The sequence below is a fragment of the Macaca thibetana genome, chromosome 1 (genome assembly GCF_024542745.1).
Source record: "Macaca thibetana thibetana isolate TM-01 chromosome 1, ASM2454274v1, whole genome shotgun sequence".
NCBI classification, from domain to species: domain Eukaryota; kingdom Metazoa; phylum Chordata; class Mammalia; order Primates; family Cercopithecidae; genus Macaca; species Macaca thibetana.
Window position 1 is genome coordinate 29,740,522 of NC_065578.1, and position 23,552 is coordinate 29,764,073.

The following is a 23,552-nucleotide window of genomic DNA, read 5'->3' on the forward strand; positions in this document are numbered from 1 at the left end:
GCTCCAGACAAGAACGGAAGAATAACCACTAAGCAAACCCATCAACTGTGGGCCAGGCCCTGAGCTAGGCTTCTCTTCTAGCTGGGTCAATAACTCTTCACAGCAATCTGCGAGACCCAAACCTCATTTTCAGGACCTCGAGACCACCCCCCCATACTCACACAAAATCAGGGATTGCTTTTCCCCTTGATCTTGGGAAAAGTTGGAATTAATAAGCACAACTATTCGGCAAACTACCTTGGGATCTCTACTCCCTCCTCAGATGATAAGTTATCCATATTTCAATAAAGAAAGGGAATAGGAAGTAGATGCAACTTTTCTGGAAGAAGCCCTGCTTTGTCCCACAACTGAGCCCCTTTGCAATGCCAAGCTTCTAGTGGAGAGCAGACAGGAACTGCCATGAAGCCCTGCCCTCCCAGGAGATCGTGGAGTTAGGATTGGACACTGCTGCAGCCCATCATGTCTGCCCCAGGAGAGGTTATAAAAAGTCCCTAAGCTCCTCCCACTTGGCAGAAGTTGCACTGTTAGACCCACAAAACTTGGTTGGTGGACTTGATCAAACCATTCTCCTTGTGCCAATGAGACCAAGGGGACTCCACAAGCTTGGGGCTCCTGGGAGGCCTGGCCTATCCCTTCCCAACTTCATTTCCTTTTTTTTTTTTTTTTTTTTTTTTTTTGAGACAGAGTCTCACTCTGTCACCCAGGCTGGAGTGCAGTGGTGTGATCTCAGCTCACTGCAAGCTCTGCCTCCCCAGTTCATGCCATTCTCCTGCCTCAGCCTCCCAAGTAGCTGGGACTACAGGCACCCACCACCATACCCGGCTAATTTTTTGTATTTTTAGTAGAGACGGGATTTCACTGTGTTAGCCAGGATGGTCTCGATCTTCTGACCTCGTGATCCACCCGCCTCGGCCTCCCAAAGTGCTGGGATTACAGGCGTGAGCCACCGCACCCAGCCCCCAACTTCATTTTAAAGTCTGTTTCTGTTCCTTCATAAGCCTTGCTGAGGCCGGACATCATAGAAAGGTGACACAGTGCAGTGGTTAAGAACTTTGGCTCCACAGGCCCATGACCTGGGATCTTCTGGCTGAGTAGGCAGAAAAACAAGAGAAGTCCTCCTTTGTCTAAGAGTAGCAAGGCCAGAGGAACTGGAGATCAGGAAACCAGGGGCCAGGAGGGCCCTGAGACCATGCTGGGGAGTCTGCATTTGATTGTGCACAGAAGCCATTTGACGATTTCATATCATAATAAATGATAGCCATTCATAACATTGTGATTTGGTGAAACTAGGACAGGTGCGAAGCCGACTCCCAAAGAGAGGGATGAAACACACTGATGGCATGTGGAATAATTGTACATGGTCTATGAATGAACATTTCTCATTTTTACGGTGATAAATTCATTTTAATGTGCATTATAAAAATATACATAACTAGCCCATGAATCCTGTGATTTTCCATTTATAGGAGTAATATAAAGTCTCATTTTAAAAGAACGCATTCAAATAAAAAAGGCAGTAAGTCGATTTAAAGAACATATTAAGGAAGCCACAGCCTAGTAGGAAGCAGATGTGGCAGACAGCCCTGGAGGTGGAGTGGGTGGCATCCGTTTGGGAATCCTGGGGCATGGGGAATCCCAGCTCCCCACTTGGTAGCTGTGTGATCTCAGACAAGGCACTTGATCTCTCTGAGCTGTTGTTTCCACCTCTGCGAAATGGCGGGGGGGTTGGGAGGGAACAGAAGTTTGCCTGGCAGGGCTGCGGTGAAGGTGAAATGAGGTCACATGAATGCATCTGTTTGTTTTCTCCCTTCTAGCCCCTCCCTGCTCCCCGATCTCACCCATACTCAGGCTGCTAGGAGGAGGCAGAGCTGGGATTGAACCCCTGACCTGTCTGATTCTGGGTCCCCTCAGGCACTGCCTCCCTCGCAGAAGCAGGAGTTCTGATGGAATCATTTGTCCATCACCGGGTCACCAGGCTCCAGCACACACTGGCCCCTTGGCAGGTGCTTCAGTCACTCCCTGTGGAATACAAGTCTGAATCACCTTATTTTAATTCCCACCAAACTCCCTATGGAGAGGATAGCTATTATCCCAAAGGTCGGATCTTTTGGCCAAAGCCACTGCGATAGGCAGAATAATGCCTCTCACCCCCCAAAAAAAAATCCGCCTTGATCTCTGGAACCTGTGCATACATGGCCTGGCATGGCAAAGGAACTCCACAGGCGCCAGGAAATTCAGGATCTTGAGGTGGGTGGGGAGATTATCCTGGATTATCTGGATGGCCCTGAGGTCATCAGATGGGACCCCATAAGTGAAGGAAGATCAGAGAGAGACTGAAAGTTGCCACGCGCCTGGCTCTGAAGTTGGAGGAAGGGCCATGAGCCAAGGAGTGCAGGCTGCATCTGGAATCTGGAAAAGGCGAGGGAATCGCTTCTCTAGAGGCTCGAAAGGGAATCACTTTGATTTTAGCTCAGCGAAGCCCATTCCTGACTTCTGGCCTCCAGAACTGTAAGACAATAAATGTGTGTTGTTGTAGTCACTGTGTTTCTGGTCTTTTATTACAGCAGCCACAGGGAACAAATACAGCTGCTCAGTGGAGACCACAGCCAAGCCTGGGCCCCCTGTCGCTGGAGCCCAACGCACTCCACCAAGACCACAGTCCCCATCTGCACGAGTACAGCCCTTACTTCCTTGCTGTGTGGCCCCGGCCAAGTCGTGAACTTCCCTGAGCCTCCGCTTCCTCCTGCACCAAGTGTGGATAATGGTAATGCCCATCTCATTGTCTGTACGTGCAGGTGGCAGCACTCTACATAAGCTCACTATTTATATTCTGCTGTTTTCCGTTACGAATGATACGTTTTGAGTTTCTTCAAGTTGCTTTTCATACCTTCTTTGCAGACATGTGGAACCCTTGAAAACTTCAGGCCCTCTGAATTCATCAAGATAAGGACAAGGAAATGCTCCATGCTGCCACGGCCGCAGCAGGGCAAATACAAATCTGCTTGTCAAACTGCCCTTGTCAATGTTATTTCTGACAGAGGAATCTTCTAAGACCCCCCTGACTTCAGAGATGGTCCCCAGACCCTAGAGAGTCATCTCTAATCCTGAAAAGTTCTGTGATTCTGGCTGGTTATCCTGCTTAATAATTTGCTGCCATGGTATATTAATATTTAAACAGACAACTCTGTTTCCTCAAAGGCAGAATTACTTGTAAGCTTTCTTTATTAAGTCAGAACATCACTAGAACTTCCCTCTTCACCCACATGCCTGGAGGTAAAAATAAAACCCACGACTCTGCCAGCTTTCATATTTAAACAAAGACTTTGGGAGTCTCGTGTCCTTTCCATTAACCTAGATGAAGCCCTTAGGAGGGGCTGGGTCATGGTAAGGACTTGCACACTGTGGGAGGCATTTTGATCACGATTATCACTGTGATTCTTCTTCCTGTCCTTTAAACCCTTTCTCAGCCGAGCCTCCCCCAGCCCCGGCCAGCAGAGGAAGGCAGCAGAGAGGCACACATCAGCTCCCGTAGACCCAAGGGGCCAGTGATCTGCTGCAAGACACACAGCTGGTCAGGAGCAGAGCCAGGACCCAGGTCCTCCTTGGGGACAGCTGCGTGGGCGGCATGTGAGTGGTGGCAGCCAAGGTGGCTCCAGGGCTGTCTTCTCCTGAGGGGCTCCTGGGTGCCCCCTGCAGCTCACCCAGGCTGAAGGTCAGCTTCCTGCCAGACCACTGGCCTGTGACTCCCTCCTGGCTGCGAGCCCCACCTCACTTCTACCTTTGAGGTTTGGGTCTGGAACCTGTACGGCCAAAGCCAAAGGCCTGAAAAATGTGAGAAATGGCACAACATTCTCTCCTGTCTCCTGCTCCGAACCCAGCACGATCACCAGGGGTCAGGGCCTGCACGTGCAACCCACAGGGTCCCTCCCTTACTCCCCTGCCTGTGGAAGGGGTCCAGGCCTTGAAGTCAGCCTGGAGAGTCAGCCTGGCAAGGGCAGCCCACAGGCCTGCGGCCTGGGGACAATCAGACCTTCCAAAGACCAGCCGCTCAGTCCAGTGGGCAGGCAGGGGACCCCAACTGTCTGCCAGACACGCCAAGGAGGCCTCCCCTCAGCCAGGCAGTCCAGGGGTCCCTGGCTGCACCCAGGGGCACAATGATACCATATCCTAGTCTGTTGCTGCCACAGGCTCTGCAGGCAGGAGGCTCCAGGGAGATGGGAAGAGCAGGCAGAAGGGGCACTGGCTGTGAAGTCTACATAGCCAAGCCAGCACCCTCCAGCTGAATATCAGCTCTGGGCACACCCCAAGATGGAACATTTTAGAACATGGTGCAGCCAATGCTGTCCGTGCAGAGCTGGGAAACCCGGCTCACTCCTGGCCCTGGTCTCCACCCAGCCTTGGCCTCACTCTGAGTTGTAGAGTGGGGATTGTCATAGCACATCCAGGGTGCCACAAGGACTAGGTAATTCCCTCCTAAGCACCGGCTTCTGCCAGAGCCACCTCCTCCCTGCTGCTGACCCCATCCTCAGGAAAAACCTCAGAGATCGAGGCACCTTAAGAAGTTGGTGGCTAAAATAGCACAACTGCCATTAATACCACAGTAGGAGTTACCTCATTAGGGGATTCTCCCAGCTAGGGGATTTTTATTTTAAAAAATAAAACAACAACCACCTGCAAACAACAAAAGTGACAGGTCCCACTGAGGACCAAGTCTGGGGCTAGGCTCTAGATAGTTTAAAAAAAAAAAAAAAAAAAGAAGCGAGGTAGAGAACTACTACACACGGTGTGCGATTTAGTCACTTCTAAGAAAGCTGCAACTTTCCTGATTTGAAAGGGACAGATTTCATAAGCACATGACTTCTACCCATTGTCCTAACTCCCTTCTACCTTCTGGAAATGCAGGTGCAATGCCTGGAGGCACGGCAGCCATTTGGGGATCATGAGGACAAAAACCATACCCTAATGGTGGAGAGGAGAGAGAGGAAGAGCCAGGATCCCGGATGCCATCATGAAGCCTCTGTACCAGCCCTGAACCTCCTTTCTCTGGACATCTTGTAATATAAGGGAAAAAACCTCACCAGGCCTTCTGACTTCATCCCTTCAACAAGAGCCTTGTTTTGTGTGCTCAGGACATAGCAGTGAACAAGGCAGACAAGGTCCCTGGTCTCAGGGAGCAAACATTCTAGTAGGAGAGGTGGTGAACAAGGACACACAGGAACAAGAGCATCTCAGCCAGTGACAGCTCTCCATCACTTCCTCCTGCTGCCCTCTAGACAGGCTTCTGGTCTTGACTGGAGCACCAAATTGCTGTGGGGCTTTGGGATGGCCACTTCCCCACTCCAGCCTGTTTTCCTGTCTATAACATCAAGGAGGGGTCCAAATCCATGCTCTCTGAGGCCTGGCCCCTCTCAGCCAGGCCCTGGCACCAGGCAGGTTACTCCGAGCAGCTGTACCCAGAGGCTGGACCCACTCCAAAGTGACTGGGCTGTTGCTGCCCTCAAATTCCTCGGCACTGAGTAAACAGCTGGGCAGCTCTGGTCAGCCAGCCAGGCCTCCTGACTGCATCCTTCTCAGGGACATCCACAAATCTTCAGCCAGCTGCAGGCTGAAGAGCCTAACTGCAACTCAGGCTCCCCCTGCCAGTGCCTGGCACAGAGCAGCCTGAAGGGCCGGGCCATGAGGGGGCCACCCCTGCTGTTCTAGGGCCACCATCCCTACTCTGGCGACTCCAGCTGTGGCTAGTGCCTGCCCAGATCAGTCACTGAGTCTCAGCACCCCTGTATGGCACACACACACACACACACACACACATACCTCACAGCCATCGTGCACTCCATACATCTCAAACTGGCCCGTCTGAGTGTTGGCCCCTCCAGTCTCCCCACTGCCCAGCCAGAGACTGCAGCACAGCCTCCTCTCTCTCCTCACTCTCACTTCCACCTCCTCCCAACCTTCAAGCCCTGTGGATTCTGCTTCCCTCCCACCTCCCAAATCTTTCTGGTTTCCTCCACCCCCACTGCCCAGATCCAACCCCCCATGCCACCCCACACCTGAGACTTTGCTGTGGCAAAAGGCGGGGAGCAGAAGAAGAGGCCTGACCTGAACCAACCAGGCTCCAGGGGCTGCTGCCTGGGCCAGCCGCACTGCTCCACCCAGCAGGGCAGGGTTTCTTTGGCCAAGGGGCTTGGAGGGCTGGGATCTATCAGGCCTGGGGCTCCAGGCCACTGTCCAGAAAGTGGCTAAAGAGCAGGAGGTGTAGGCCACCAACAAATTCAGAATATATATACACATATTCTTTTTTCTTTTTTCTGAGTCAAGGTCCTGCTGTGTCACCCAGGCTGAAGTGCAGTGCTGCCCACAGCTCACTGAAGCCTTGAGCTCCCAGGCTTAAGCAATCCTCCCACCTCCGCTTCCCAAGTAGCTGGAACCACAGGCATGCACCACCATGCCCAGCTAACTTTTTTATCTTTTGTAGAAATGGGGTCTCACTTTGATGACCAGGCTGGTCTCGAACTCCTGGGCTAAGAGATGCCCCTACCTCAGCCTCCCGAGGTTCTGGGATGACAGGCGTATGAGCCACCACACCTGGCTACATGTATACTTGAACAATTAAAACCTTTTGTCAAACGAGGAGATCAATTAGGGCACGCATCCAACTGAAAGGTCGCACTTCCCACAGAATAGCTCTGCCGTGGCTCCTGGAGCCCATGACCTGTGCTTGTGAGGATGCCCCCATTAGGACGCATGTGAGGAGACCATGTGGCCCCGCACACACCGGCCTTGTCATGAAGAGAACTTGGGTCTGTTCTGACATCCTCCAGGGGGACAGTGTGAATATGCTAATCTGGCAGGCGACTGTATCATTCATTTATCCAAGCAGCGTCGGGTATCTCTTGAATGCCTGCTATGTGCCAGGCACTGCATTAGGCCCTAGAGCGGTGACCAAGGCCACCCTGGCTGCAGGGGCTGCCGTCTACTCAGGGTGCCCGCCAGATCCCAGCCCCACTCACAGAAGCCCTCCCACCACACTTCCTCCCCAGTCCAGGCTGCCTGGGGGCTGGGTGAAGCTGGGGCCGCAGATGGCAGCCCCAAGGACCCCAGGTGGGGAAGGCAGAGGTCAGTAATAGTCACAACGTGAGTGACAGCATCACGAGACAAGCCGGGTAACAATGCCATCTCTTAGTCAAAGGCACAATCGAGATGACACCAGTGGGCTAAAAATAGCAAGCCCCTCTTTAGAGAGGTATCGGGTGTAGGGGAAGTCCACAGACCCTGAAGGGACAAACCTGGTCAACACACCGGCTTTGCCCCCGGCACGCTGTGTGACCAAGAGTCAATCTCACCACCTCTCAGCTGTTCCGGTTTTCTCAACTGTAGAATGGAGGTAACAATATGTCGGCCCCTCTTGAAGAATTACTTCAAAGAATAAGAAAACATTGAGGAAGTTGGACTGGACAGGTGGTCCCCAACCTGTCACCTTCCCCTTTGCCACCTGTACTTCCTAAAGGCTCATTCAGAACAAGCCTGCCTGGCTCAAGAACTTTCAATGGCTCCCTGTTGCCTGCAGAGTCATAGCCAGACAACTGAGCCTTGGAATGTTCCCCCTAATCAGGTGCTGCCTCTCTGTCTGAAGCTTTCCACAGAAGCCAAGGCCTTCTTGGAAGCAGAGCCCACATGCAGCACCTCTCCTGGGTCCCAGAGCAGGGCAGCCAAGAGGGCTAAGGCCCCTGCTAGTGCACTCTCCACCACCCAAGGATGCCTTGGCCAAGAAAGCTTAGGGGTACAAGGCCTGAAGGTGTACAAGGCCTCACCAGCCTCAGCCCCACCCCACTCCCCTAAATACTGGAGGGAAACGTGGGGGCGTTTGTGGTTGGAGAAGCACGCCATTTCCCATGGTGCTATCTGATGTTGACATTTTCCACTCCACCCTCAGCTGCTTTGCTAAGCAATGTGGCTCTGTCTCCTGCCTGGGAAGGGGAGCAGAGAGGGAGCCTGCCCCAGAGGGAGTTCCCAGAGGGTGGCAGAGGGTCATGGTGATGTCCGGGAACGCCGAAGGGGCAGCATCGCAGAGCACAAGTGTAACCCTGTGAATGAGGCGCTGTGTTGCCCCCATTTTACAGACTTAAGAAACTGAGGATTGTGGAATGAAGCGGTTTACTGGAAGTACATTTGGACTTCGGGCTCAGGCATGAAATCCTGTATACTTACCACCACCCCACATGATCTCCTGATGCTGCTTAGGACTGAAAAGAATTCTGAGATATGTACAAGGTATAGATCTTCTTCATCTCCCCTCCCTCTCCATCAGCCCCTCAGTGATGTGTGAGATGTTGGCATTAGCCCTTCTCCTTGTGGGTAAAATAATACCCCTGCTGCCCACTTTCGAAAATTTATGTTTTAATAGATAGCAAATGCACATGGTACAAAGTTGAAAATATACAAAAGGATATACAGTGAAAAATAAGTACTCATCTAGCCCCTCCCATCTACCCTGTTATTCTTACTAGGACAAACATGATTACCTACTTTGTGGTGTTTCCTTCCAGAGATTTCTATGCGTATGCAAACACATTCAAATACACACCAGCATCACAAATAGTAGTATAACTTACCATGTTCTGAACCAGCTGTTCAACACTTAATGTGTTTGGAGATTGTTCCGTTTAAATTTTTTTTTTTTTTTTTTTTTTTTTTTTTTTTTGAGGAAGGAGAGAGTTTCACTCTTGTTGCCAGGCTGGAGCACAGTGGCACAATCTCAGCTCACTGCAACCTCTGCCTCCCGAGTTCAAGCAATTCTCCTGCCTCAGCCTCCCAAGTAGCTGAGATTACAGGCACCTGCCACCACGCCCAGCTAATTTTTGCATTTTTAGTAGAGACCATGTTGGTCAGGCTGGTCTCGAACTCCTAACCTCAGGTGATCCACCAGCCTCAGCCTCCCAAAGTACTGGGATTACAGGCGTGAGCCACCGGGCCCAGCCTTTTCCATTTAATTACATGAAGAGTGCACCCAGTCTTTATTTTGGCTGCATACTATTCCTTTGGGTGACTATCTCATCATTAAATAAATTTTAACCCACAGACATAAGATTGTTTCCAGCCTTTTGCAATTACACACGCTATAGCAATAAGCACTTATTGTACACGTATCATTTTCACATGTGTGAATACAATACATGTGGAAGTTAGGTTCCTGAAAACGGAATTACTAGATTAAAGGGTACCATCATTCCAGTGTTTTTCAGTATCAGCAAATTGCCCTTCGCAGAGATTGTACCAATTCGTACTCCCACCAGCAAGGTGAAAGAGTGGCCACTCCCCATAGCCTCACCAACACAGTGAGGAATCAGACTTCTTAATCTTCACTAATATGATTGATAAAAAACAGTTTGCATTGCAGTTCAACTCTTTTTAGAAGGTTAAGAATATTTTCACATATTTAGGAACCATTTGTATTTCCTCTTTTAGAAACTGCCCCAATCCTCTGCCCACTTTTTTTTCTGGTTGTTGGTCCAGTTCTTATTGATTTGCAGGTATTCTTTTGATGTTAAGGAAATTCTTCTTTTACCTGTAATGTAAGTCGCAAGAATCCCTGGATTTGCTTATGGAATTTTTCACCTTTTTTTTTTTTTTCTTGTTTGAGACAGAGTCTTGCTCTGTCACCAGGCTGGAGTGCAGTGACACGATCTCGGCTCACTACAACCTCCACCTCCCAGGTTCAAGCGATTCTCCTGCCTCAGCCTCCCGAGTAGCTGGGATTACAGGCACGCGCCACCACGCCTGGCTAATTTTTGTATTTTTAGTAGAGACGGGGTTTCACCATGTTGGCCAGGCTGGTCTCAAACTCCTGACCTCAAGTGATCCACCTGCCTCGGCCTCCCAAAGTGCTGGGATTACAGGCGTGAGCCACCGTGCCCGGCCTTTCACCATTTTTAAAAGGAACTTGAATGTGTTGATAATGTAATTTATAGTATCTGTTAAAATGAAAACTTTCCTCCACGGTTTTTGCTAGCACTTTCATGCTGCTGCTTTTACATCAGTCCCTCTTCTGAGTCACTTGTGTGTCCTGGCTTGCACCATGCTTCAGGCCCGGACATGCTGTGTCCTCATCCTGTCTGTGTTAGTCTGGAGCGGAGGTTCGAGCAGGCAGAGGTGAGCCTGGGCACAGAAGTGAGCATCCATAGTGTTTGTCCACCGAGTGGCACAGGCCACTGTCCGGGGTTGCTGGAAGGGAAGGGCTGTGAATCACAAGGCCAGGTGTTGTGGCGGGAAGAGCACTGAGCCGGAAGTCAGTTGTTTTACTTGCTTCGTGTACAGACTGACTCTGTGTGCCTCAGTTTACCCCTTTGTCAAATAAGTTCCCCTCATGAACTTCAAAATGCGAATTATGTACTAGCTGCACACTAAAGCTCCTTCCTGCTCCCCTCTCTCTCCCCCACTTTGGAGCTATTTTATTCTTTGGGAGTTCCACCTGGGCTTTAGCAAGCAGGGAAGGCTTGCAGGAGGAGGTAGGCCCTGGTACGCTGAGACCTGAGTTTCTGATCCAGTCTGGGAGCCAAAGCTGCAAGGAGGAATGTGTGTTGAGCAGCAGCTCTGGACCTCACTCTCTTACCTTACCTGGTTCAATCCTCACAACAGCGCAACCCAGTGATCCAGCAAGGCCAGATGACCTTTCGTTTTACAGATGAGAAAACCAAGGTTCTGAGACGTTGAGCCATTTGCCCAAGATCCTAGAGCCCAGGGTCCTAAGTGGCAGACTGGAACTCAAATGCTGGCCTTGGATGAGCAGAAGCAGGTTCTCAGCTTCTCCAAGGGTTGGAGGGGTCCGGGGAGGTTGGGTCAGGGTGTGGGCAGCAGTTGGTGGTCAGTGACTTTCCCTTGTGGCAGGAAGAAGAGGTGGGGGAAGCAGCTGGAGTTGGGAGATAGGAGGCTGAGGCAGCAGGGCCTACAGATAAAGCAGGAGGTGGACAGGGGCGGGTGTGCACATCCCGGCAGCTGGAGTGTAGATGAAATCTCAGAGAGCCCGGAAGAAGGGCTGGACCAGGGACCACGTCACTCCCAGGCCTGACCAATCCCTGCTTCTCAAGGCCACGTCTCACCCCTGAGCCTCGCAGCAGCCATTAGGGTACTTTCCCGGGCCTGGACACTGCAGCCCCAGCCAGGCCTCCCTCTTCTCCAGGGTCAGGTGCGGAGGGACATGGTGCGAGAGTCGGGGCTCTGTCCTTCTGCTCTGCCTCAGCCCTGCTACACCTGAAAGTCATCAGCCGGGCCTGTAGATGCTCCGGGCTTCTCGCGGTCAACGTGGTCCTACCACCTTGTTGTTTTACTTTGAATGTCTTCATGACAGGCGCACACCTTCCAGCTCTCCACTGTCCCTGCCTCTCCCTGTTGTCCCAGAACCGGTCGCACCCCACATTTACCTTCTCTACCTGGCCTCTAAAGAATTTCCATTTTGAGGACCTGAATTAGTTGAGCAGATGCACTGAAGGTCAAAGTTTGTAATTTTCAGGGAGAAGGAACCTTTGAGATAAAAGGACCCAGAATGAAGCAGTAACATCCCCAGAGTCCCACCGCAGAGCTGGACAGAAATGGGGCCAGAACTCCCGACTCCCAGTCCAGTGCTCGCTGACCTGACTTCTGCTGCTTCCCAGAAACACCTGAAGGAAAAGAATGGAGAATACACAGTTCAGGAGGCTGAGGCGAGAGGATCACGTGAGACCACGAGTTCAAAACCAGCCTGGGCAACATAGCAATACTCCATCTCAAAAAAAAAAAAAAAAAAAAAAAAAAAAATTAAGTCAGCCAGTATGGAAGTGTGCACCTGTAGACCCACCTACTCCAGAGGCTGATGCAGGAGGATCCCGTGAGCCCAGGAGATCAAGCTTTCAGTGAGCTATAATTGCACCACTGCACTCCAGCCTGGACGACAGAGTAAGGCCATCTCAAAAAAAAAAAAAAAAATAGAAAGTAGAATAGAAAGTAGAATACAAAAGAGTGTTGTTCTGAGCACTGTGACCCAAGGCAAGTCCCTGCCCTGCCACATCTGAGCCTCAGTTTCCCCATCCACACAGAATGAGGCTGGCCCAACAATAGTAAGCGCTGCTGTGAGCGCCTGAGTCCACCTCTCCCTCCCAGAGGCCGAGCAGGACAAACCACACGTTCCTCAGGCCTGTTTCGCATGAGCTAATATTGACCCAACGCTGTTTCCCTTGGCCCTGCACAGGGGCTATATTTGCTCTGCAGGACTCCAGCCTCGCCTGTGCCCCTCTGGGCTTCAGATGTGCTGGCCCAGGCGGGAGAGGCCAGGTCAGGGGCGTGCGCCTCACAGGCTAATGGGCGAGGGAGAAACCACAAGAGGCCCAGGACACCATCCCAGGCTTAAAGCTTCTAGTGTATTTATATATATTTTTAAAAAAAAGAACTGCCCAACCTCAGTTTTAGAATCTCTGATCTTTTTTAATGTTATATTTCATAAATACACTTTTTTAACACACATCTAACATGCATGCATACACACACACACACACGAGATGTTAACTAAATGTTCAGCCTCATCTGGGAGTCTGGTAGAAAGCTTAAAATTAGCCCCTGCATTGGAGAAATGGCTGATTCCAGGGTTACGCCAGGGAAAGAACAAGAGGAGCCTGAAACACCTTTTGTGCCAGAAAGTAAGGAAGAAATCAAGGAATGACAGGGCCATCACTGGGGACATGACGGAGGTCCCTCCGGGTTCTTCTGAGCATCAAAATAAACACGCACAGTAACACATCATCATCCACTGAAAAAAACAGGGAACTGTGAGTTCAGGCTGATGTGAATTAATGAATGCATGACAAAAGTTTGGTGTGGAGTTGGCTACCCACAGCATCTCAGCGTCCCAACCCAACAAAATCCTTTTCCACAATGAAGGGAAAAGAGTCACTCTACAGTGGAGAAGCCAACCAAGGGAGCCCAGTGGATTTCATCGGTACCAGGGCAAATGAGAACCGCGAGCCACCTGCAGGGATGCAGGAGGAGACGCAGCATCTCTCTGAGATCAGCCCTCTGAAGATGCCCGGCCTGATATAACCAAGAGGAGACAAACCCAACATAAGGAACGTTCTCCAACACCAGCCTGGAATCTCCAACAATGTCAAGGGTGCAAAACCAAGACTCGATGAGGAGTTGTTCCAGGCTAAAGAGACAGGACGACTCAATGGCTAGGACATTCCTGGAACAACAGGGGGACCTAGGATACAGTGTGAGGATCGCTTTGGGATTTTCAGGTGGCATCGTGTTTGTGTAGGAGAACGTCCTTATTAATAGGAAACAGACACAAGTATTCAGCAGGGATAGAGCACAATGACAGCAACTTAGTCTCAGATGGCCAGGGAGAAAAATAGCTTTCCCTACTGTACTTGGGATGTCCTTACGTGTTTGAGATTGTTAAAAAATCAGAAAGGAGATGGGGGCTTCAGAAATCTCAGGTCACAGCCAAGATTGTCAGACAGGAGACAGGAAGAAGGAGCCTGCCTTGAAACACATCCCTCACTTTTTTTTTCTTTCCTTTGGAGACAGGGTCTCGCTCTGTCACCCAGGCTGGAGTGCAGTGGTGCGATCACAGCTCCCTGCAACCTTGGCTTCCTGGGCTCAAGCAGTCTTCCTGCCTCAGCCTCCTGAGTAGCTGGGACTATAGGCATGAGCCTCTGTGCCTGGCTAATTATTTTATTTTTTGTAGAGATGGAGTCTCACGATGTTGCCCAGGTTGGTCTCAAACTCCTGGCCTCCAGCAATCCTCCTGCCTCAGCCTCCCAAAGTGCTGGGATTACAGGCATGAGCCACTGTACCTGGCCCGTCCTTCACCTTTCAAAGCACCCCAGTAAAGGAGATGACAAATAGATGTTCACAGGGGACAAGCGCTTCCTGAGCCACACAGGAACAGAGCAGCCAGCCTAGTAGCTCCCTGCTCTGACGTTTCTCTCCTCCTCCCTCAGGCTCTCTGAGGCTTCCGGGGGGTTCTGGGCTGCAACACCAGGCAAAGGCGGCATGCTGAGTTCTAGTCCTCGCTCTGCCTCGACTTGCTGCATCCACTTGGGTAAGTTTCTTCCCTGCTCTGGGCCTCGTCCCGATCTGTTCAAAGGGACATCACGATGTTCTCACTAGTTGCCTTCTACTGAGCTGGAGGCCAAGGACTCAGATTTGGTTTGGCTGGTTCTGCCTCTGACCTGCTGGGTGACCCGGAGCAGGTCATTTAACCTCTCTGTGTTTGTTCTATCAGGATAATCTGTTGAAATATTCACCAATGCCTCTCTCTCCAGAATTTGCTGTTGCCCCTCCCTCCCTGCCCTCTGCTCCCAGTCCCCACATCTGGGCAGCTGAGCAGGACACAGAAGAACATAGGCACAGCAGTCAGAGTACCCGGTTTTCCACATTTCAAGAGCCCACGCTCTGAATAGTACAGAAAATTTAGAAGCTCACGTGATGAACCAGAAATATCCTCCCCACCCTTGAGACCGGGGTAAAAGGTGAGGAACAGAGGAGAAAGCTGGGGTTGGGGGGTCCCTGCACCCCCCTGGAGGTGACAGTTCTCCCAGGCCCAGGGAAAGACAGCATATGGTGAGAGCAGAGCCCAGGGCATGGCCAGAGCCACCCCATGGAAAGCATGGGGTGTTGCCTGGAGGGCAACAGGGCCAGAGAGCTCTCTCAGAGGGACAGATGCAACCGGATGCTGCCCCTCTACCCACAGTGGCACAGACCTGGCATTGACGTGGTGGCTCTCACAGTGGCACAGACCCGGCACTGACGTGGTGACTCTCACAGTGGCACGGACCCGGCACTGACGTGGTGACTCTCACAGTGGCACGGACCCGGCACTGACGTGGTGACTCTCACAGTGGCACGGACCCGGCACTGACGTGGTGGCTCTCACAGTGGCACGGACCCGGCACTGACGTGGTGACTCTCACAGTGGCACGGACCCGGCACTGACGTGGTGACTCTCACAGTGACATGAACATGGCATTGATGTGGAGGCTCTGAAGACACACTGTGGTCAGGAACAAAGAAGGACTCTGCAGTTCCCTGCAAAGTCTAGACAAGAACACAAGGCCAGGCACGGGAGCCCATGCCTGGAATCCCAGCACTTTGGAAGGCCGAGGTGGACAGATTGCTTGAGACCAGCCTGGGCAACATGGCAAAAGCCCATCTCTACAAAAAAAAATTTAAAAATTAGCCAGGCGTGGTGGTGCATGGCTATAGTCCCAGCTACTTGGGAGGCTGAGGTGAAAGGATCGCTTGAGCCCAGGAGGTTGAGGCTGCAGTGAACCATGTTCGCACCACTGCATTCCAGGCTGGATGACAGACAGAGAGACCCCATCGAAAGAAAGAAAGAAAGAGAGAAAGAGAGAAAGAGAGAGAGAGAGAGAGGGAGGGAGGGAGGGAAGGAAGGAGGAAAAGGAATGCAAACATCACAGGGGAAGCCGAGAGGGGACAACGCTAAGAATCTAATGTGTCCCTGCCCACCAGTGTCTCAGCGCCACCTAAACCCCCACACCCTAGACAAGCCTGGGCAGGAACCCATGCTGTCTAGATGTGGGGCTTCCATCACTTAATGGAATGAGGATCTAAAATAGAAACAAAGGTCGGTTCAGGAAGCAGAGGCAGGGTGCTTTCCCCACACATCTGAATCTGTGAATGGAGACCACTCCCCAGCTTATGGTGGGCGTGGGAACAGGACGGGTGCATCCCGTGGCTTAACTCTGCGTTCAATGGCCTCACGGGCCTCTGTGGAAGTGTGAGAATTGATAAATACTACAAAGCAGTAGTTGTTGTGCTTGGGGTTGGTAGGTTGCTTTGTTTTTTCAGAGAGCCTGTTTACCAGCCTGCCACTGAATGGAATCCATCCGCATGGCATCCATGTTGCCATGACAGGAACTGCCGGTGTGTGGGGGCTTGGCCCCGGATATAACTGGTATAACTTTTTGCAAAGCTGGTTTCCGCGGCTGCCCCTGCAGTCGTCCTGACTGAAAGACAGGGGACAGAGGAGTCTGTCCCGCTGCGAGCCTTGTCCCTTCCCCGCTGACTGCTGGGAGCGGGAGGATCTTTTAGCTCCGTGGGTCACCAAAGGTGTTCCATGTGAGGGACCCTCTGCCCCATGCCCTGAGCAGGCCTGGACTTGAGGATGTTTCACTCACTAGAGGATTGGAAAAGACCCAGGCCAGCCCCAAGCGGGCAGCGGGACCTTCTCCGGACCTCCCAGGCGAGCTGGGAACCCGGCCTCTTGGGAGGACCTTGAGAGAGCAGGCAGTTGGGCATGAGCCTCTGGCTGGGGGGCAACACAGAGGGAAAGAAGGGATGGGACCCCTGGACCCCCAGACACTCAACCAGAGCCAACCTTGAATGTGCTGGAGCACTTCTCAGTGGAAAAATCACAGGGCGGCTTTGCCCGTGCTGGGCTGTGTGCCCACGGTAGGCCGGCAGGGACACGGTCTTCTCCCGGCGTCCGGCTGCACCGCACACCCTGTCACACGCGGGGAGGCCTCCCAGAGGGGTGACACTGGGATTGCTATGTTTATCTTATTTTTATTTTTCTTCAGTTCAGGATGCCCCTGCCTGGCCCAGAAACCACACTGCCATGAATAGGCCAGGACATGTTACCGTCCTGTGCCCACTCCACCCAGCCTGGGGTGAGGGAATGGGGGCAGATGCCGGATTGCGGCCACCGACCAGCCGCAGAGCCCAGCAGGGTCATAAACAAGGCTGGGTGGGGTTTCCAGGCCCACTCAGTGAGGCTCGTTTATTTGGACGAGGGCAGAGAGCACCGACCAGAGTGCCTCAAAATAACTCACATGGCTGTCCGGGAGCCAATCCCTCCGTGGAAAATTTAAATGAATTCTTCACAGCTGTAAGGCCCAGGCCCCCAGACAGCCCACCCAGAATCACCAGACACCATGGCTCTGATGGTTCCAGAAACCCAAGAATGTTCTGGAAGCCCAAGGAAGCCATAGTCGGTCTCTGGTGTTCTTCACACAGCCAGAGGTCATGATACACTCAGAGAAGGATGATCCAGTCACCAACAGCTCAGCCCCTCAGGACGCTGGTGCCCGAAAGGCCCATGCCTGCCAGCCTGGTCCTCGTGGACATTGGGCTCTGGAGGAAGGGCTGCCCAGGTTTCACTTAGCGCTTCTGAGAGCATCCTCCCCTCCTTATCTGGGGACACTGAGGCTCAGTCAGCTCCTCCTGTGAGGAAACAGACATGTAGCAGCCAGTGCTGACCACCAGGCCATCCCACCCCCGTGCCAGTGCCTGAGCCACAGTGACCGGGTCAGGCTGCAGATGCGTGGTGAGGAGAGCAACTGGGGAGGGATGAGGGGAGCTGAAGTGGGGAGGGAGGGAGGGAGTCTGAGGGAAGGAGTGAGAATGGACCCCAGCGAGCATGAGGCCAGCAGCAAAGGGTTAAGGAAATGCACTCTCGGCCTGGCGCAGTGGTTCACGCCTGTAATCCCAGCACTTTGTGAGGCCGAGGCGGGGGGATCACCTGAGGTCAGGAGTTTGAGACCAGCCTGGCCAACATGGTGACACCCCATCTCTATTAAAAATACAAAAATTAGCCTGGCGTGGTGGTACGTGTCTGTAGTCCCAGCTACGTGGGAGACTGAGGCACAAGAATCGTTTGAACCTGGGAGGCAGAGGTTGCAGTGAGCCCAGATCATGCCACCCCCACTCCAACATGACAGAGTGAGACTCCAAGGAAAGGAAAGGGGAAAAGGGAATGGGAAGGAAAGGAAAGTCACAGGGACCCAGGGGCAGCCAGCAGGGCTGGACTGAAGAGACCGACCTTGACCTGAGAAAGGGGGATCAAGGCCTAGAAACAGCACAGGCCAAGGTAAGAGGCAGAAATGGTAACACCCTACACACAGCCCTGCAGACCATGGGGAATGCAACGTCCAGTGTCTCATCTCACAGCAAAAAGGCCACCCCTGGGCCACTTGGTGGGAAAGAAGAGGCCGAGCCGGGGCTGGAGTCCTCGTCCCTGGTCCTCAACCCCATGCCCTTTCCGTGACCCGAGGCTGCCTACTGAGAGGCCTGGAGGAGTCCGGAGCAGGCCCAGGGACTCTCACTGCCGCCCTGCACTCTGCAGTTGGTCATATCATGTGGGTGGGGGCCTCGGATGGGAAGGGCTTGCACCTTGGGGATTTTCTTGTCCCCGAACTCCTCAGGGAGGAAAGAGCCTGGGGCGTTTGGAGGAACTTGGGCTTCGGAGTCAGACCCATGGAGGCAGACTCCAGGCCACGCCACAGTTTGCCAAAGGTCATGACCAACTCTGCTCTTGCCCGCCACGTGCCAACATCTCAGTTAATGCTCCAAACATCCCGTGAGGACATATAGCCATCATTCTCGCTTTACTGATGTGGGGACTGACGCGCAGAGGTGAAGCAACTTGCCCAAGGTCACACAGTCATTCCGTGGCCAATCGAGGAGCTCAGCCCAGGATGCCTGACCCCAGAGTGGCCACCCAATGCTTTCATCTCCAGGCCACCTTGAGCAAGTCACTGAACCACCCCAGGCCTCTGTTTCCCCACAGCCACAGTGACTCCCACCTTGCAGGGTTGGAGAGGAGTCAATGAATTAATGCCTGAGTGTGTGGCTGGTGGCAGCCACTTTGCCTGTTTTCAGACAGGCTGCAAACTGACCCCAAAACCCCCATTCCCTTCATCTTTCTCAGGGGCACTGGCACCCGGGACAAGGTCCTAGCCCCTCTCGCCTAGCAGAGCGAGGGACCAGGAGAACTGAGGCCACTCTGGGGTCCTGGACAGGGCAGAGACAGGGCGGGAGAACTGAGGCCACTCCAGGGCCCTGGGCAGGGCAGGAGCTGGGCGGGAAAACTGAGGCCACTCTGGGGCCCAGGGCAGGGCAGGGGCCGGGAGGCCACGGGAACACAGGTCCACTTCACCCTCCTGCTCAGCAGGGCTGGATCCTCCCTGTCCCCCAGGGCCCACTGGGGATTTGGGGTTTTCCTGCATCTGATTAGCATAAATTAGCAGCTGTCAGCAGCAGGGAGGAATGCAGCCTTCCAAGGGCCCAGGCTTGTTTTTGGAAACGATATCGAGTTCTGCTGAGGGCTCGCCTTGTTCACTGGCCACTGGATGGCTGAGTGGTGTTTGTGTACCCAGCAGAGGCTCACCCCCACCCCTGGTGAGCCCCCCGCCCCCAGCCTCAGCTCCAAGGATAACACAGAGGGAAGGAGCATGGTGCGGGTGGCAGCAGGATGAGGGGGGATCCGGCCAGACTCCCTGCCCTCATCCCACTTCACACCTCTCACCTAAGCTCCCTCCACACTGAGAGAGCCCTCTGTGCAGGCTGGTGGGGCGGAAGGGCCCAATGACCACCTTCTGTTTTCCTAGCGGGGAGCAGTGGCCATTGGAGCTTCCTAGGCTGGGGCTACGTCCACAGTGAACTTTCAACCGGACAGCACCAACCTGGTTCCTTGGGGATAAAGTTGGTCTGCCCTGATTTTCCAAGGAAAGGGAAGAACATCTATTCCACAAGGCCTACTGTATGCCAAGCCCAGGAAAGGGTGACTTCTTTGTCATCCAAGAATCCCACGGGTGCTGGATGGAGTAGGGTTTGTCTGCCAGGCAGCCCTTCCCTTCTGCTTCTGATAACGCCACAGCCTTCCTCAAGGTGAACTAGAGCCTGTGCTCTGGAACCAGAATGGGTTCAAATCCCACCGCTCACCAGCTGTGTGCCTCTCTGCCTCGGTTGCCTCACCTGTAGAATGGGACCCTGGTTGTGAGAATTAAATGAATTCGTGCGTTCAATGTGCTGAGAACAACACTGGCACATGGTAAGTGACGCGTTAGCTATGACTGATTGCCCTGGCCCCACTCCAAGTGGTTCTGGAGAGGCTGCTCACCCGGACCCCACTCCCAACCACAGGGCCACACATGTAACCTAGATCAGCCAGTTAGGATGCCTCATCTCCAATTGGCCACAGTGATTGGCCCAGGAATAGATAAGCCTAGCCAATCAGACTCTTTCCCTGTGATTTACTATTTGGCTGTGAGTAGAGAAGCTCTCGCTCTCTCTCTCTCTCTCTCTTTCTCTCTCTCTCTCTCTCGGGTGAAAAGCTGGAAAGATGTAAGCTCAATGTTGTCTGTGGCCCTGCCTTCCTTTCTTCACCCATCACATCAAGAAAGCAAGCCTGCAGCAGGAGAAAGTGAGGCCACCAGCCCAGAGAGGAGCAGAGCCCAGAGAGGTGGAGAGGCGACTGAGAAACCAAGAATAAATGATAGAGAAGGATAACTCTGTTATTTCCATCCCTGAAAGCGGCTGTGCCCGGGACTTCCCTTTAACACAAGATGTTTCCTTTCACTGTTAAAATCCGGAATCATCCAAGGCTTATTAGCTCTATTGTACATATGAGAAAACTGAGCCTCGGGGAGGTGGAATGATCAGCCCTTGGGGGCAGAACTAGTAGGTGGTGGAGCCAAAGGCAGGTGGCCTGGCCACAGAGTCAGAGCGCACATTAGCCTTTGTTTGAATGGTCACCTGGAGGAGAAGGAGAAGCTGGGTTTGAACTCCAGCTCTGTCGTTTTCTGGCTATGTGAGCTTTGAGCAACTCACTTCTCTTCTCCGAGCCCAGTTTCCTCGTCTGTAACGTGGGAATAACATTCCTTACTTCACTATGCTGGCATAAAATAAAATGTCCTATTGGAAGCACCCAGCACCTAATTCGTACCCAGTAAATGTTCATTTTTCCATTCCCCAAAACAGCAGCATCATCAACCCTCCAGGAAGTCAAAATGCCTGACTTGCAGGACTCTCGATGGATCCTCAAGACAGCAGTGGTAGCCTCCCATTTCAGAGATGGGAAGCAGGCTCTGAATGGTTCAGCCGCACACATACCCAAGGTCACACAGCTTGTTAATGGGACCTCTCCCACTTCTATCAAGTTGCCTGAGTCCCTGCTGCAGGGTTCTCTGCAGTCAGGGGCTGGGAACTGGGTTGGCGGTGAGGAGGGTAAAATGGGGATAAAGTAAGTGGTTTGGACTGAGGGTGCCCGAGCCCTCCGCTCTGCCCTCCCCACCCTCAAGCCCAGACAGACTCCGAGTCTTGGGGGTCAAGGTCGCCCCCTGCTGGCCACGTAGGGAACTCCATCCCAGGCACCTGATAAATCCCAGAGAAGGCACCACATGGGCGTTTTTGTTTTTTTTTAAGGCAGGATCTCACTCTGTTGCTCAGGCTGGAGTGCAGTGGTGTGATCACAGCTCACTGCAGCCTCAACCTCCCAGGCTCAAGCAATCCTCCCACCTCAGTGTCCCCAGTAGCTGGGACTACAGGCGTGCACCACCACACCCAGCTAACTTTTTTTTTTTTTTTTAGATACAGGGTCTCACTATGTTACCCAGGCTGTTCTCAAACTCCTGAGCTTAAGTGATCCTCCTGCCTCAGCCTCCCAAATTGCTGAGATTATGGGCATGAGCCACTGCACCTGGCCATCTGTTTTTTTTTTTTTTTTTAAGACAGAAAATAGCAAGTGTTAGTGAGAACGTGGAGAAATTGGAACCCTTGTACATTGCTAGCAAGACTGTAAGATGGTAGAGTCGCTGTGGGAGTACAATATGGCAGTCCTTCAAAAATTAAACGTGGAATTATCACATGACCCAGGAATTCTACTTCTGTGGATGCACCCAAGAGAACTGAAACGGGAACTTGAACAGATATTTGTTCACCCCCAATGTTCATAGCAGCATTATTCACGATAGTCAAAAGGGGGAAGTAACCCAAGCGTCCATCCATGCATGAACGGATAAACAAAATGCGATCAAGACACACGATGGTATATTATTCAGCCTGAAAAATGAAGGAAACTCTGACGCCTGCTACAATGTGGGTGAACCTTGAGGACATTATGCTGAGTGAAATAAGCCGGACTCAAAAGGAGAAGCCTATTATATAATCCTACCTGTATGAGATACCTACAGTAGTCAAGTTCATAGGGACAGAAGGTAGAATAGTGGTTGCCAGAGGCAGAGAGGAGGGAAGAAATGGGGGTTGTTGTTTAATGTTTAATGGGTACAGAGTTTGAGGCTGGGAAGATGACAAAGCTCTGGAGATGGACGGTGGTGATGGTTGCACAGCACTGGGAGTATCGTGAATGCCACTGAACTGTACACTTAAAATGGTTAAAATGATAGATTTTATGTTATGTATCTGTGCTACAGTTTCAACATTTGTCCCCTCCAAAGCTCATGTTGAAGTTTAATCTCCAATGTGGCAGTACTGAAAGGTGAGAGTTGGTCTTTTTTTTTGAGACGGAGTCTTGCTCTGTCACCCAGGCTGGAGTGGAGTGGAGTGGAATGCAGTGGCACGATCTCGGCTCACTGCCAGATTCAAGCTATTCTCCTGCCTCAGCCTCCCAAGTAGCTGGGATTACAGGTGCCCGTCACCACGCCTGGCTAATTTTTGTATTTTTAGTAGAGACAGGGTTTCACCATGTTGGCCAAGCTGGTCTCGAACTCCTGACCTTGTGATCTGCCCGCCTCGGCCTCCCACAGTGCTGGGGTTACAGGCGTGAGCCGCCGCGCCCGGCCTGAGAGGTTGTCCTTGAAGAGGTGACTGGGTCATGAAGGCTCTGCCCTCATGAATGATCTAATCTATTCGTGGATTCACGGATTAATGGGTTAATGGTTAATTGATTATCATGGGAATGGGACTGGCGGCTTTATAAGAAAAGGAAGAGAGACCCGGGCCAGCACCCCAGCCCCCTCGCCATGGGATGTCCTGTGCAGCCTCCGGACTCTGCAGAGTCCCCAAAAGCAAGGAGGCCCTCACCAGATGCGGCCCCTCAACCTTGGACTTCACAGCCTCCTTGTCTTTGTAAATTACCCAGTTTCAGGTATTCTGTTACAAGCAACAGAAATGGACAAAATACGTTACCACAATTTCTAACATAAGGATAAATAAAAGAGCATTTGAGCTAAGACTTAAAGGATGACAGTCCTCCCAAGTAGAAGGTATTCTGGGCAGAGGGAACAGTGTGAGTCTCGCCTGGGAGGCCAGAGGCCCTGGGTGTCCCAGGAAGGGGCAGGTGCTGAGGCTGGAGAGGTCGGGAGTGGCCCAGTCACGAGGCCGCCTGAAACTCAGTCTCCTCAACCACCATGTGGGGATGCTGCCACTCATCTCACAGAGACAAGGTACCCTATCAGCTCATCAGACGGGGGTCTGCAAAACAGGAGGAAAAAAATCCCAGTCAGGGCCTTAGTTCCTCTGAGGTACACATGTTGGTGATGCTGGTGGCCAGAACTATATCAACCCCACCTCCACCCATCCCCCCAAAAGTAAAGAAAATTGCTACCCCTACAGCCCCGGCGGGCCACCCCCGCCTCCCATCCCACACCACCACCACCAGCAGCAGCCCAGTGGGAAATTTAGCGACCAGGGCTCGGATGGAGCAGTGTTCCTGAGTAGCCACCAGAGGGCGCACTGCACCCGCCAACTCAGCGAGTCTCCCGCTCTGGACAGGGGACAGGGAGGATGGGCTACTGTCCTGGGACACATTCCTGGGCAGGGGG

The 23,552-nt window shown here is 52.5% G+C and overlaps 1 protein-coding gene across 10 annotated transcripts in view; it reads left to right on the forward strand.

Annotated features, from left to right (window-relative positions):
* The window catches only part of ZCCHC17 (zinc finger CCHC-type containing 17), a 1,254,002-nt gene that overhangs the window by 641,887 nt on the left and 588,563 nt on the right, over positions 1-23,552 (forward strand). The window contains exon 1 of one of the 10 annotated variants that reach the window (XM_050796190.1): positions 10,962-10,971. The exons of 8 other annotated variants lie outside the window; for them this stretch is intronic. The gene's annotated coding sequence lies outside the window, so the exon portion shown is untranslated. Of the gene's footprint in view, positions 1-10,961; positions 10,972-23,495; positions 23,506-23,552 lie in introns of those variants that run through there. One more of the 10 variants, XM_050796201.1, reaches the window with a different exon arrangement.